Raw genomic sequence first — 15,675 nt, 5'->3', positions numbered from 1 at the left:
ATTCCTGAAGTAAGGTCCAATTTTACGCACTTATATCCACAATTATCACAGCCACGATGTCGTGATACAGAAATGAGAGGAGTCGACATTGTATTTAACTCTCGTAAACTTTTCAAGGAATTTCGCAGAAAAACAAGGAACCCTTGGATGAAAAAGTAAAGCACGTTTGAAAACGCTGTCAGAAAGATTTCTTCACTTAAATTTCGCAGACGTATTCTGCCAACCTCGAAGTCACGAATATTACCTGCATCACACTTATGGAGATCGAAAATAATCGTTCATCGGAGGTGTTTACTAAGTCATTTCAATACAATAATATTTTTTTTCGATAATTCAATTCCTAGTTTAGGATAAAGTACAAGTATTACTTTTTGATTGCGCTAATTTTACTCCGCTGGAGATTAAAAAACTTCATTTGAAACACCACAATCGCTTACTCCTAAAAATGACCAACTTTAGCCTATTGGTGTTATCAAAATTAAATCCCCATTGTTATATTTAAATGTGAAAATTAAAAAAAAATCCGCCACCTTTTAAGAAAAGGGGTCCCTTAGGTACCTGTCACTTCATCCATCCGGCATCTATCACCGACTGGCTGATTTTTAGAGGCCTCTGAAAAAACTATCATGTCATTAAATAACTGAATCTTCTGTCCCCTTCTGAATGAAAACTATCAGCAAAAATGCAGAACATAATGGCTCGATGCTACCGCCTATGTTAAATGGAATGCTTTTTGTGTTGAAATATTCCACTTTTATACAGTTATACTTCTTTTATTGGGTAGTTTCTCAAAAAGTTAAATGTATTGCTAAGCAAATACGCATGCATAACAAAATGGCGCGACGCTACCCAACGCATTCCTGGATAGTAAAGACGAGACGAGCAAAGCGGAGGGTGCTGGAACAGCGCCGCATGTCTCCCGAACGAGACGACCCAGAAGCTCCAGTCGTCGCCTCCTCCCACCTGTAGCCAGGTCCTTCCTGCCAACTTAATCCCACCTTCCCTCCCCCGGTCCAGCCACTTCCTCCGTCTTTGTCCTCGTCCCGCGGGGCACTGGAGGAGGAGAGAAAGGGGACATCTTCCCGGACAGGAGGACACGACAGCGCGAAATTCGGACAAGAAGACGTCGGAGGGACCTTGCAGGAGGTCCAGGAGAGGAATCGGCCCATTTGAGGGCAAGTGGTTGAGGTCTCAGGAAGAAAAGAGACAGAGAGTGACTGGTATTACAGGCAGAGAATGTCTGCTCAGGAATTCGGATAGCATAGGAAATGAAAGAATAAAGTTTTTTAGGTTCACAAATATATTTGAATAGGCACTATTGAACCTAACAAAGCTTGTTCTATCATTTTCTATTATTATTATAGTATTCTACCGATTAAGGTAGGTTTCCATGGAGTATTCGAGAAGCGATCTGAGAGCCTCTCTTTCCTTCCAGCACTGCCTTCTTTAATTCACTGTAAGGCCTACTCTCTTTCAATCTATCTAAAAAACCTATTCTTTTCCTTCCCCTCCCTCGTTTACCCAACATTCTACCCTCCAACACCATTTTCAGCATCCCCTCACCACTAAGCACTAACTCCATCCATACCTTCTGTCTCCTGCGTATCTCATCTAAAAGCTGCCTCTCCTCGCCAACCATATCCAGCACTTCGTCGTTCCTTTTCCTTTCCGTCCATTTCACCCTCTCCATTCTTCTCCATACCCACATCTCGAATGCCTCCAATCTTCTCTCGTCTTCTTTCCTCAGTGTCCACGTTTCCGCACCGTAGAGAGCTACACTCCAAATCAAACTCTTCACCAGCATTTTCTTTAAACTCTTACACAACGATCCTCTCAGAAGCTCCTTCCTGTTCATGAACGCCTCCTTCGCTAATGCTATTCTCTTCCTGATGTCCTTACTACTGTATCCGTTTTCCTCTAACGTACTGCCTAAATAGTTGAATTGCTCAACCTGCTCTAGTTTTTCACCATCCACCTTTATCTTGAGTCCCACATTCCTCGCTCGTGATGCTTTACAAAACCGCATAACCTTAGTTTTCTTGTGATTAATCCTCATCCCATACTCCTCGCAACGTTCGTATAACGCATCCACTAGAGCCTGAAGCCCCCTCGCTGACTGGCTGATCAACGCTTGGTCATCCGCGAATCTCACTGATTTGAACATCATTCCTCCCACTTTTATCCCAGCTTCTAACTCATCCCACGCTTCCCTTACCATCTCTTCAGCGTACACGTTAAAGAGCAGCGGCGATAGAGGACAGCCTTGCCTCACACCTCGGCCAATGCTTGCCCACCCAGATTCTCCGTCCGCTATCCTCACTTGCGCAGTCTGGGCCATATACAGATTACGAATCAGTCGTCTATCCCTCCAATCTACACCTATTCTCTTGAGAATATCCATTAGCTTCACCCAGTTCACCCTATCAAACGCTTTCTCAAAATCCACGAAACACGCATATACGTCCTGGTCGTATTCTAGGTTCCTCTCCACGAGGGACCTCATTATTGCTATTGCATCACGAGTTGATTTCCCCTTTCTGAAACCAAATTGATCTTCGCCCAAATACTCGTTTGCCCTCGCCTCCATTCGTCTGTTCAATATCCTCAGCACCACTTTCGCCGCGTGCGATATTAAGCTGATAGTCCTATAATCTCCGCATTCCACAGCTTTCTTCTTTTTCGGAAGCGGAATTAAAACCGTCTTCACGAAATCTTCCGGCCAGCATCCCTCCTCATAGATCCTGCGTACTAGTTCGAAAAACCTATTCTTACCTTCCTTCCCTAGATTCTTCAGAAGCTCACACGGGATATTGTCCACGCCTACTGCTTTCCTAGCCTTCATATCACGAAGTGCTCTCTCTATTTCCGAATCTAATATCCCCGGCCCAAGATTGTCCTCCTCCACTGCACTTTCCTCCTCTAGAGTCAATCTCTCTGGTCTGTTCATTCCGTCATACAGGTCCTCCACGTATTCCTTCCACCTACCCTGTACCTCTGCTCGCTCGGTTAGCATCCTCCCATCCTTAGCCTTAATTTTAGACATGGTTTGTCCTCTTTTGCCGCCCGATAGCGACTTAACTTTGGCGTACAACGCGCCTACTTCTCCATCCTTCTGGAACTTTTCCATTTCCTCGCACTGTCTTTTCCACCAAGCCTCCCTTGCCCTCTTAGTTTCACGTCGTAATCGATTATTCAATTCCCTATACATTCTTTTGCCCTGTTCTGTGTCCACGTTCTTCCACTTCCTTCTCTCCTCCATTTCTTTTACCATTGCCTCCGTTATCCACGGCTTCTTTATCCTTCTACTGTCCACGTAGCCAATTGACTTCTCCGCCGCTTTGACTATTCCCGTTTTAATATCATCCCATCTTTCCTCAATAGTCTTGGTGCTGTCAATGTCCCGCATACTAATGTCCACTAGTTCCTGATATTCTCTCCTCATGCTCCCTTTCAGGGCTTCTACGTTCCATTTCTTCGTCTTCCTAACTCTTATAATTCTTTTGAATCTTACGTTGCATTTCATGAGCACTAGATTGTGGTCCGAATCCGCATCCGATGCAGGGAAGCTGCGCGAGTTTTTCACACTATTCCTAAACCTCTGTCTTACCATAATGTAGTCTATTTGATATCTCCCCGCATCCCCTGGACTTTTCCACGTGTACCTTCGCCCTTTATGATGATTGAACCACGTGTTTGTGATGAATAATTTGTTTCTCCTACAAAATTCTGCTGCTTTCTCTCCCCTGTCGTTCCGTTTTCCTAGACCAAAATCTCCTATTTCGTTTCCATCCCTGCCTTCCCCGACTGAGGCGTTCCAGTCCCCCATTACTACCAGATTTTTCATACCCGGTGTGTCTCTAATTATTTCCTCGAGCTGTTCATACACCTCATCTACTTCTTCCTCCCTATGATTGCTAGTGGGCATGTAAACTTGGACCACCACAAGGTTGGTGGGCCGCGCCTCAATTTCTACCACCAGAATCCTATCGCTTACCTGGTCTATACCTACCACACGCTTACCCATCTTCCCGTTTAGTACTAAAGCTACCCCCCGCTGGCTTTCTTCCCCTCCACTATATATAACCCTATACCCATCACTCCAATAGTCCCCCCCATCCCTCCACCTCACCTCGCATAATCCTAAGATGTCTATCCTCCCTTTATCCATTTCCCTTTTGATATTTTCTAATTTCCCCGCCCTCATCATAGTCCTCACATTCCACGTCCCTACATTTACAGCCGACTTCTTCTTCTCCATCTTCTTGGTCTTCTTTTCTTCTTTCTTCATTGCTGCTGCTGCTGCTGATGGTGATGATGATAAGTCTCTGCAAGGATTTCGCATGTTGGCGACCCCGAGGACCTTGCCGACCTCGTTGCCGTGCCCGACACCCGCCCTTTGCGGACGGGTCCCGGGCGATGAGATTCCGAGGCTCATTTGGTTGTACTCCATGTGTTCAGGGAAGAGATAGTTGGTAGGGTTTCCCACTTCCATTCCAACAGTGTTTTTTACGTGACACCATCACGCGGACTACCTTTCGTCTGGCTCCTACCCTTCGACCTATCTGGCATGGGTGGCCCTACCGGGAATAATTTAGAATTAATCCCGCCAGTGCAGCTCTAGGGGTCATAGGAACGCTCAAGCCTTTCCACCGCGACAAGGTTGTAGCCCAAGGGAAAGGATCATTTTCTATAGGTAGTGAAAATGTTTCACAAAGTTAAGCCTAAAATCATCCGTTATATTTCGGGCAATATAGATTAATCTGTGAGAAAATTATCTACTAAAGTAAAAAAAAATATTTAATATACATTTCATATGTGCTTGCATTACTAACATTCTACGGAAGACAACAGTACCAATCACTTTTCAATTGACTCACTGGTTTCGAAGTTAGCAGAGGTTTGCGTTGTTTACAACAACTCCGTTAATTTTTGTGGTATTAACAATTTGTTTTCGGCAAACTGCTAGCAATAGATGTGGCTTCTTTATATCAAAATTGCAAGTTATATGAACGAAAACTACGGGAATGCCAAGCGCTCAAAGTTGGGCACCTTGATTTTACGCGCAAAAAACGGGTATTTTTTCGAGAAAAAATTAAGTACAGGAAATACTATTGAGCCGAAGAATTTTTAAAGTGCATGATATAACGTAGAACTAAATTCTCTTTCGTATGCTTTTTATTGCATTGAAATCGATTGCTTCATTTAGACGCTAGAGCTCCTCAAACTCGAGTATCTTGCTTTTTTTTTACAGACAGTAATAGGAACGGGAACAGTATGTGTCAGATAAAAATCGCTCGAGTACCCAAAAGTGCTAATTTTTCCAATTTTTTTCTATAAGGTATTTCTGCATTTTTTACGCAAAAATTTCCACGAGATTTCCAAGGTTGTACCTTTTTGGCGCAAGAAAAAAATTCGAAATGATATATATCTTTCCTCTTCGTTGTGCACCATTAATCCATACAATAGGCATGGCCAAAAAAATAAGACACGGACCGCAAGGCGATGATGATAATCACGTACGAAATTTGCCACAAAAAATGCTAATAAAGAAGACTAATAATTAATTGTTGAGGCAAATTTTTCCAATAATTAATGAAGATTAATTACACCTATTTGAATCAAAAAAATAATAATCATTTCAAAATAGTAACGATATCGAAAAAACTGTTATGCATATGGTTACAAATACGTTAGCTGCGTTCTCTGATTGATAAAAGCATCGATTAGTATTTTTTTATACTTGCAACCCTTGGTAATATTCAACAAATGTTTGAACGCTAGACATGAAAAAATCCGCATTCATACTTCGGTTTACCCGAGACAGATTTTAGAATCCAAGATATACGAAAGCAGCAAAGTCTGCTCCTACGAAAAATTGGACGCATGATAAAAGCATTTCAAATTCAAGTAAACCCACACTAAAAATTTAGGAAATAAGGCAAATAGGAGTGCACTTTTAGGAATCGAGTCATTTTTATGCTCTAACTCACTTATGGAAGATGTGATGCATAACTTCCTTAAAATTTCAATATTAAGTTTTTTAACGGTCTTTGTACCACATTTTACATCATTTACTATATTTGATTTTTTATTTAAAAATTCTCATTTAAAGGTATGGAGGCTAACATCAGGCTCTATACGTTTTACGTTATAAGGCTGAGCAATGAGGAAGATGAATTTCACACATAAAACATTAACTTAAGTTTTCTTCCCGAGATTTATATCCTGAATGCGACAGGCTCCAATGTCCACTCATCCGTGTCAGCATCATGTACTCGGATGTTTGCTCTTGTTAATGGCGCCTTGAACTATTTTCTCTCGTAAGACTGTCGAAACAAATAGTACGAAGTCAATTAAACGGTGTAAACAAGCTAACTGATAGATTTATGATCTAGTATATATGTTTATTTAGGTATGGTATGTCTCTTAATATGATTATTATTATTCAAGTTTTCTACCGAAAAAAGGTAGGTTAGCATGGATCACTTAAGAAGTATTCTGGCAGCCTCCCATTACTCCATGTACCTCCCTTCTCAATTCACAGTAAAGCCCACTCCCTTTCGTTCGGTCTAAAAAATCCCATTCACTTCTTCTCCCTCGTTAACCCAATATTCTATCCTCTAATACTGCTTTCAAACTTGATTTGAAATGAAATATAAAAATATCCGACAAAAAAATCGGGAACGAGTAAATATATAATATATTTTATGAACCTTTTCCAACAAAATGGTCCATCCTACAGCCTCTTCAAAAACGTGTACCTTCCCTCCCGAAACACCCTGTTATAGCATTCCAGCGGGGCAGACTGGTAGTGGAAAGAATGGGGTGGGGTGGAAACGGAGGGGTTGAGACACGGGGACCACTAAGAGTGGTGAGATGGCTTGAGAGAGAGAGAGAGAGCGACCAGAAGAGGCGTGGTCCATTCCTACCAAGAAGAGACGAAGGGAGAGAGACCGCAGCTTCCCCATCTGATCCATTAGCAGTCCAGATTCATTACCGGACTCGATTCATTCCGCGGCTTAATAGGTCTATTACTTTCAGCTGATTGTAATTAGAGGTGTTTCGTTTCCCTCCGCTTTTTCCGTTTGCCCTTTTTGAAGTTCGCTCCCATTCCTTCCCCATGCCCATCACGTTCGTCCTCGTCCCTTTCGGGGAAGTGCCGGTCGCTTTGTCCCCCTCCCTTAACCAGGTGGACGCAACAATCTTTCCACCGGCGGAAAATTTCCTTATCTTAATTAAACTGAATTTTTCAGCGAGACGATAACGTTGTATTAGTTTCCCATAAAATTATATCAACACATCTCACTTCGTGAGCCACAACATCTTGCAGGACGTACGTTTTTTCTACCCCATTGATTTGTATAGATAAAAGACCAATAATTTTCATCTACCGATAATAATTTGAGAGACACGGTGAATGGTTTTTTTCATGCTGTATAGGGTAAGTGTACCAGTAATCGACACTGTCCGAGTAATCGGCACTATAGCGATTAAATGCGTATATTAAAGGTTCAAGTGAATAGTTCTGCCATATTTCGTAATTTTATGGAACTTTCAAGTAACATGGTTTGTCCAATGTCCGTACGAGGCGCTTGTGTCGAAGGCGTTGGGACAACAGTGTCTGTTGAAACGTGCTCGTATGATGTTGCTGTCTTTGCTTGGCGTGCATGTTAAGAAGTAGGACTTCAGTGTTCGTAACATCAGAGTGTTTTGCAACGTAAGTACAGTTGGAATTTGATATATTCTTTATGAATAATATATGCCCTATTAGCCAGAATACACAGGATATGATTTTACATAGCACCTACAATATTTTGTGTAGTGCCGATTATTGGCTCAAAGAAAAACACGTCCGTACCAGTTATCGGCACACATGCCGATGACTAGTGCAACATGGTCTTCCAGGACGTTCGCTTTTTCTTTAAGAATTTCCCCTCCTATCATTACCTTTCGTATAAAACATAAAAAACAAATACTTTGAGCACATTTGAACTAGTAATCGGCATATACTTTCTTCACTCAGTTTCTATTTAAAATCCGATGAAAAAGATGCCGAGCACTGGGACGACATTGTGCCGATCACTCGACAATGAATTCAAATTTATCTTGCAGATGGCTCCAAAACTACTTTATGGTGAAGAAAGTATGAGGAATGATTTGGAAGCCGTGGCTGGCGGTATGCCTACTCTTAGAGCAGCGCAACAATACGGAGTGCTCAGGTCAACACTTCAGGATAAAGTAAACGGCAGAACTCCTTGTTCCAGAAAAATGGGACCCTCATCAGTCCTTAAAGAAGATGAGGAGACAAAACTTGTTAATTGGATTATTGAGTTGAGAAAAAAGGGGTTTCCTGTGACGAAACATCAACTTTGTGATTCTGTACCTATGCTTGTGAAAACATTACAGAAAGAAACCCCTTTTAATAATGGTAGACCAGGTAGGCATTGGTACGAGTCATATCTTAAGAGGCATCCTGAAGTAAGTGAAAGAGTTTCTGAAAACATGACAACAAACAGAGCATTTGTAAGTGAACAGAGCTTAAAAGATTGGTTTAAAGAAGTTCTTGACTATTTGACAGAGAATGGTTACAGAAGTATTTTAGAGGAACCTTCTCGATTGTTTAACTGTGATGAAACATTTCTTTTTGTCACCTAAAGAAAACAAGGTTTTAGCGCAGGTTGGTTCAAAGCATACTCTAATGAGACTGCTAAAGAATTATCAGGACACATCCCCGATTTAGAGGTACGGTTGGTTGAAAAATCGGGTAACTCCAGCAAAGATGTGTCCATACTACATCGAATGGCAAGGAAGTGCTTACATTCACAGTATAACTCTATTGATGGATGTTCCGATTCCTCTATTGCAGATCGTGAAGAACTTCATTGTCAGGCAGCTACGTCTGAAAGTGGATTTATACCTTTTTCTGGAAACCATAATAATGGGAATGCGATAGTCCGAGATTCTCTAACTAATGCACCTCAAGATTCCGAAAATCATTTGATTAATAGCCCTAGTTCTCAGGCGAACATTGCGGTAGACAATACTGCTTCAAATCAAGAGACATCAAATCAAACATCCACTGAGTGCACGCCCATACATTCCGAAGAGTTGGGTTCTAAGCACCAGGCGAGAGTACCTTCCACATCTCACAGTCAGTTAGTTTCATCTCCTTTTAAAAACACACTATTCTGGCCAAAAGATCAGCCAGTACTGAAGAAGAGGAAGAAGGAGAAGATTCCAGCAGTAGCAACATCGGCACAGTGGATGAGATATTATCAAAAGAAGGAAGAAGAAAAGACTAAGAAACAGCTTGAATTAGAGGAACGTAGAAAGAAAAGGGAACAAGCAAAGTCAAAAAGGAAGATAAAAGAGAAGAAAAGAGAAACTACTAAAATTGCAGTTAGAAAGAGAGAGACAAAGGAAGGAAACAATCAGCTACCTGTACACAAAAGTAACGAAAAGACGAGTGGTAGTGAAAAACCTTTGGAAGTTGCAGAGAATTCTTGGTACTGCGAAATATGTGAAGAAGACAAGAAATTACCTATGATAAAATGTCTTCAGTGCAAAACTTGGTTTCATGAAGAATGCTGCAGCATTAATAGAAAAATAAATATTAAAACTTTCACTTGCCACAATTGTGTAAATGATTAAACATTTTGATGTCATTGTTTCATTTTGAAGGTATGTAACCGTAATTACAATGTGATGACTTATTATGATGTTAAAAATCAGTTGTGTAGTGATATGTATCTCAGTGTATGTTAGTTAAGGATTATATTGTATTATTTTTATATTATAATACTGAAATAAACAAGAAGAAATAAAAATTGCCTTGACTAGCAACACGTTCAGCCCATTGCCGATAAATAGTACGACTCAGTGCCGATTACAGGGTCTCGGCACATTTTGCACTGCCGATCACTGGTACATCAGGTGCCTCTTGAAAATTTAATTATTTTAAATTGAATTTATTGTTACTAGAAGGACTTGCGCACATTTTTCTGAAACCAAATAGGTTTATGCGGCATGTCAATATATGTTACAACCAACATTGTAATATTAAATAGCTTTTAAACGTGATATTATATGTGATTCCTCTTAAGATGCCGATAACTGGTACACTTACCTACCTATCCACCGCGTTGCTGTTGCTTTCTTCAAAACGATGCTTTGCCGTGGTTTCACAAAACGTGATCTGGCCGAAGAGCAATTGAATGAACCCACGAGGCGAGAACATGGAAAGCAAGAGTTCCTCAAACATTGTTAAAGCTTGAGCCAACGTATTAGCCTAAAATCATAGGCACATACAAACACATATAATAAAAGAAAAATACTATGCCAATTCCACTAAAATGTATCATTAAAATTGAGATAACTTTTGCAAGGTAAAGGAATCATTTAGCGATAGTAATACCACAAGGAAGAATGTGATGTTTAAAACCAGAGACCAGTCAAGATTGATGTGCGATTGCGTTTTTGGTTTCTGATGTTTCAAATATATTTTTGAGCATAACAGAATTTAAAAACTAAAATGTAGCTTAGTCGATAATGAGCACCAATTGTAAAAACATCAGGTGGAAAACAAGGTAAGAACTCATACGCAAGACGTCGGATTAATCCATAGAAAACTTTGCTTCCCACGCGGAGATCTCCAACTTCTAAAGAAGAAGAAGGAGGAGGAGGAGAAAGTATTCCGGCAGTAATCCGATCGCCACTAGAGGGCGATGGGTAGGGAGAGCACTTCAGAATTATACAAAGGGCTGTCAGTCGCAAGGGGTGTTAAACCGTAATCCCCCAGCCGTCTTACCTAAGGAACAGGCTAATACCGGAGCTTGTCCTCCCGTTTTCCCTGCAGTAGATCATTTTCCCTCCAGGTCGACGATCACGCGTCGGACAGACTTGAATTACATGATGACAGATTGTTAACCGCATGTTTCAGACTCCACGAGCAACTGCATAGGAAAAAAATTCACCACGCTTTTCTCACGCCGCGGATAAATGTGCAGGAACGGAAGGAAAATGAGAAACAAGCCCCAGATCCGTTTATTTGAAATCTTTTCTTCAAAGTGAATGCATACGAATCATGTAATCCAAACAAACCACATTTACTGTGAGAAATAACACGGTTAGAAAAACGTGTTACCCCAATCATCCTGATAGGCTTCCCACTTTGAGAACATGACATACATCATGATTATCTTAGTTTCAACTAGGTTGTGAGAAAAGTTCTAAATCAAATGCCATGTGACAGCTAGGATAGGAATGTAATTAAAAAACTAAATAAAGAATTTCAAAATCTTTGACATAAGTAAGAAGAGCTAGTATTAGTGGTTTGAACTTCAAAAGAGTGAAGATGAATTTCATATTAATGGGGTTTACTAAAGGATGACGAAGGAATTACCTAAGAGGAAAGAAAAACTTGGACGACACTTACAATTAAATTACTTTTACTATTTTGACTCTACAATACACAGCTTGGAAACTTGGAGGACGGAGTAGAATCTTTGACATGACTGTCCTAATTTAAAAAGACTCGAAATAGGAAACAAAACCAATCTTCAATGAAATTATTAATGTAAAAAGCCGTCAATACATAATTTAGGATTCCCAAAGAACATAATAATGGAGTAATAACCGTAATGAGGCAAACAAAAAAATTATTAACATGCCAACGAAATAGTTTTTTACCCTTTTAGCGAAATATAGCTTCCCTTCTTTTTACAATAGGGCCATCTCGCGTGCTTATCTATATTCGCCTTTGTTGAGTGTTGTTTGAACTTCAAACTGCGGCTTAGACTCTTCGCGCAATGTTATTTCAAGAAATAATCGATATCGAGCATAGGTACATCATGAATTTTATAAGGATACCTTCCACTCCTTCATTCAACACGTAGATCAGCTTTGGAATAGGTTAGGGAAGAACTCACATGAATTTAGCCACAGGTCTTTGCATTCCATAAACTCATGATAGGAGGGTCGGTTCATTTCCCTGAGGTAAAATCTCTCCAAGAATACTATGAGTAATGTCTGTACCTGGGATTTGAATCTAGGACCCTTGGATCAACAGCCAAGTCCTTTTCCCACAAGGCTACCACGCTCCCATTCAGGGATGGTTCAGTAAAAAAACCAGTTTCGCGAAACTATAACAGCTATGATTTCCATTCCAAAAATGCCAAGAATTCCATCCGCGATCCGATTTATTATTATTGCAGGCGGATGCACGAAGCCATCCCCGATTCCGTTGCGCGGTGGAAAACTTTGAATTTATAACTCATGCAGATAAAAATTCCAGTTTGCATGTAAATCCGCGAAATTACTAGATGAAATAAATATGCTTAAGAATTTAGCCTACCATACGCGGCCATCGCTAGGACGAAAATATAGTTAACGTTGAGAGAAGAGGAAATAGACATTGCTTGCACGGGTATAATGTGTTAGGTTTTCGAAAAGAGTGGAATCAGATAGGGGTGACAGGCGAATGGAGTTTTTCTCTCCTCCTTTGAAGTTATCCCACTAGTCAAGGTTTAGACGGAACATTTTCATAATCATTCAGCCAGCCTCCCTTCGCACACCAAACTTCCCTCTTTACCTCGCAACAAGACCTATTCCTTTCTCTCCAATCATCAACCCTTTCCTTTCCGCGCCCATATTCGCTTAACTGAGCTTTCGCTATCTCACGGTTTTTCTAACCCTCAATCCCCTTTTTCAGCATTCACTTTCCTTTGGGTACTGCCTCCAACTTAAACTCTAGTATACTTTGTAAAGTAACCCTTTTCATCTACCGTATCAAAAGCACCCTCGTTTTTCTTTAAACCTTCTCCATTTTCCTCCATACTCTCCCCAAGTATTTTTTTCTTCCTCGCGTCCACGTATAGTCCAACACTCCGGATACGACTCTCCACTAACCTTTTCTTTATGCTCTTGCCCGTGAATTCTCTCAACAGCTCTTCCTAATTCATATACGCCTCCTTTGCTTACACAATTCTCTTCCACCGAATAATACGAGCTATCATTCTACATAATAATTTGAGAGCTACATGAGGAAAAAAACGGAACATACAATAAGTTATCGGGAAGACAATTGCGTTACCAAAGGAAGTCTTTATGAAGAGAAAAGGGCTAATCAGAGGATCGTCAGGCACTATTGTTAAGAAATGGGATGTTAAGAGTCTGATATGGAGCGTATTGCTTTACTGTGCGAAAACGTAGTTAAAACGTAGTTAGACGCTGAGGAAAGAGAAGGAGGTAAGACTGAAGGTGTTCGAGCAGAGGGTGTGGAGGAGAATAGAGATAGTGAAATAGACGGAGACGAATGAGAACGACGAAGTGCGAGGTATGGTGGGAGAGGAGAGGAAACTTCTACGAGGATATATAAAAGGACACAGATGGTTTGGAGGGAGCGAGTAGCAAGCGGGGAAGGGATGTTCAAACTTGAGTAAGGAGGAAAAATGATCAATAATCGGAGAAGGCGAAGGAGGATAACAAATCAAAAACATTAGCCAATCGACAAAAAAATTTTAAAAATATACATTCATTGCAAACCCAGTTTTACTTGTCATATCGTTGCCACATGAGCACAATTATATTTGAGGAATGGGAATTTTTAATGAAGGGATGGTGATTTCAAGTTCATACACAGTTACGCCAGAAACTTCCAAATTCGTAGGGTAATACAATTTCGAATGGGGGACATTCTGGGTGATTCGCAAACTGCTCCATGCAAACTCATTTTAAAGGGCTGGATAACTTTAATAATAATAATAATAATAATAATATGAAGAATATTTTATACACATCGAATATTCAACACGCACTAGTCGTGAGGTACGCACTCCGACGATAAAACAACCTGTTCCGCGAAACTAAAGCACAGGTCGTTTCCATTCCACGGATGCCGAAGATTCCAGTTGGTCCACGGCATCGGCAGCATCCTCCTGCCCAATCGCAGGCGAAGGGGGGAGGTCGCGCGCCCCGATTCGCCGTCTTGGTCCACCTGGGGCGCGGGGGCAGTTGAGGAGAAGGGTGTGGCCGTTGGGAAGGGCGACACAAGGCGCCAAAGGGGCGAATCCGGCGTGGGACTACTTGCGGACATTCCGCGCTCGACAAATTTACGCCCACGGAGAGCGAAGCTCATGACGGAAGAAGGTCGCTCCACTTGCACGGGTGCGCTTAGGGAGACGACTGTCTGCTTAGAAAGCGAACCGAAAGAAACCATTGACGAAAAATTAAAATAAATGGCACGTGAACTAGTACTTAAGTCTACAGCCAACCATAGTTACCGATAAAAATCAACATTTATTATCCGAAGATCCAAGCATGATGGAGTGGAATTTTTCCATGTTGAAATAAACAATTCAAATTTTCCACGATTATAAAAATCATTCCCGCCCTAACTTTCGATTTTACAAGGTGTATCATCTTCTTTCATTTTTTTTGCCTTGAAGATGACGCATTAACATCGAAACATAGGTCGGAATAAATTCCATAATTGCGTGAAATTGCAATTTTGTACTTCAATAAACTCAACGTTCACTACAGAGTACTCTGACTCGGTGGGGAAGATAGAAAAATTAGTATTGGCATCAAGGGCGATTCTTAAGCTTGTTCGTACTAAGCAAGTTCACCAGAGAGGCTGATGAAGGTACCCCCATAAGAAAGGAGGGCCCGCAAATAAGCCTCAATTGAAGCCATTAGTTAGTAATTAAAAATTAATACCTTTTCTAGACACCTTTGACCGGACCGGAAAAAGCATAGCAAACATAAGGGCCGGGTAGCCCAAGCCATAACGGTATTCATGACAAAAAGGCTGACACTTGGCCCCAAGACTAAAGCCAAGGAAACGGCATATGAAAACAACAATCTGAACAGTGGCACTTCAAACATCCTAAACTGATCAGAAAAGCTGGAAGCCTTCGAAATTAGGAGCAGGCGGCAGGTGCTGAAGATCAAACGGACACGTAGGGTGAGAAACAAATTGGTGTGATAAAGAATAGATGTATGGGAAATTTTAAATGGGACATGTCATGAGACACAGTGATTACTTGATAAGTGTACTAAGAGAAAAATTGAATGAAAAGTCCTATAAAAAAGTTAAAGATATATGCGTAATAGGGGCAAATAAAGATGAAGACAATGAATGAAACTAGGACTAAATGGATCACCCTCCCAAGAACCAATCCTGATCAGAGCCATTTAAATATTTTTTCATTTTTCCTTTTTCTAGCGAAAATGAAGGTAACAGCTTCAATAATCAGCCAGAAAAATCACTCAGCATTTAATAATTTACACAAAAAATTCCATAAACTGCGGGGGGCTTGAGTTTTACCACCAAAAGGAACAAAGAGCCACTACGCAGTTTGAGATTAAAATAGCGATTTCGTGATAGAAAAGTACTCAGCACTATAAAGATACATTCACTTACATTCATTCACCCCCAAGGTAGGTGTGAATAGGTGAAAATAGAACTCATTCTAAAATAAGCCAATAGCGCGCGCGATTCCTAACAATTAGTCAGTCTTGCCAGTCCCATAAAAAAAGCCACCACAAAACAAAATATGGAAAACAAAATTTTTTTTTTATTTTTAGTTTTGCCGTCGTAAGTTGATTCTAAAAATATTTAGATTAGCTCGACCCTAATCGTCAAGTTCACGTGAGCAACATCATTGCCACAAGCTA

At 40.8% G+C, this 15,675-nt stretch overlaps 1 protein-coding gene across 3 annotated transcripts in view; it reads right to left on the bottom strand.

Annotated features, from left to right (window-relative positions):
• LOC124153654 (interference hedgehog-like) overlaps positions 1-15,675 on the bottom strand; it is a 120,868-nt gene that overhangs the window by 74,129 nt on the left and 31,064 nt on the right. The gene's annotated exons all lie outside the window — the stretch shown is intronic.

The sequence above is a fragment of the Ischnura elegans genome, chromosome 2 (genome assembly GCF_921293095.1).
Source record: "Ischnura elegans chromosome 2, ioIscEleg1.1, whole genome shotgun sequence".
Classification (NCBI taxonomy): domain Eukaryota; kingdom Metazoa; phylum Arthropoda; class Insecta; order Odonata; family Coenagrionidae; genus Ischnura; species Ischnura elegans.
Note: the sequence above shows the minus strand (reverse complement) of the source record. Positions and strands in the feature narration are given on the sequence as shown.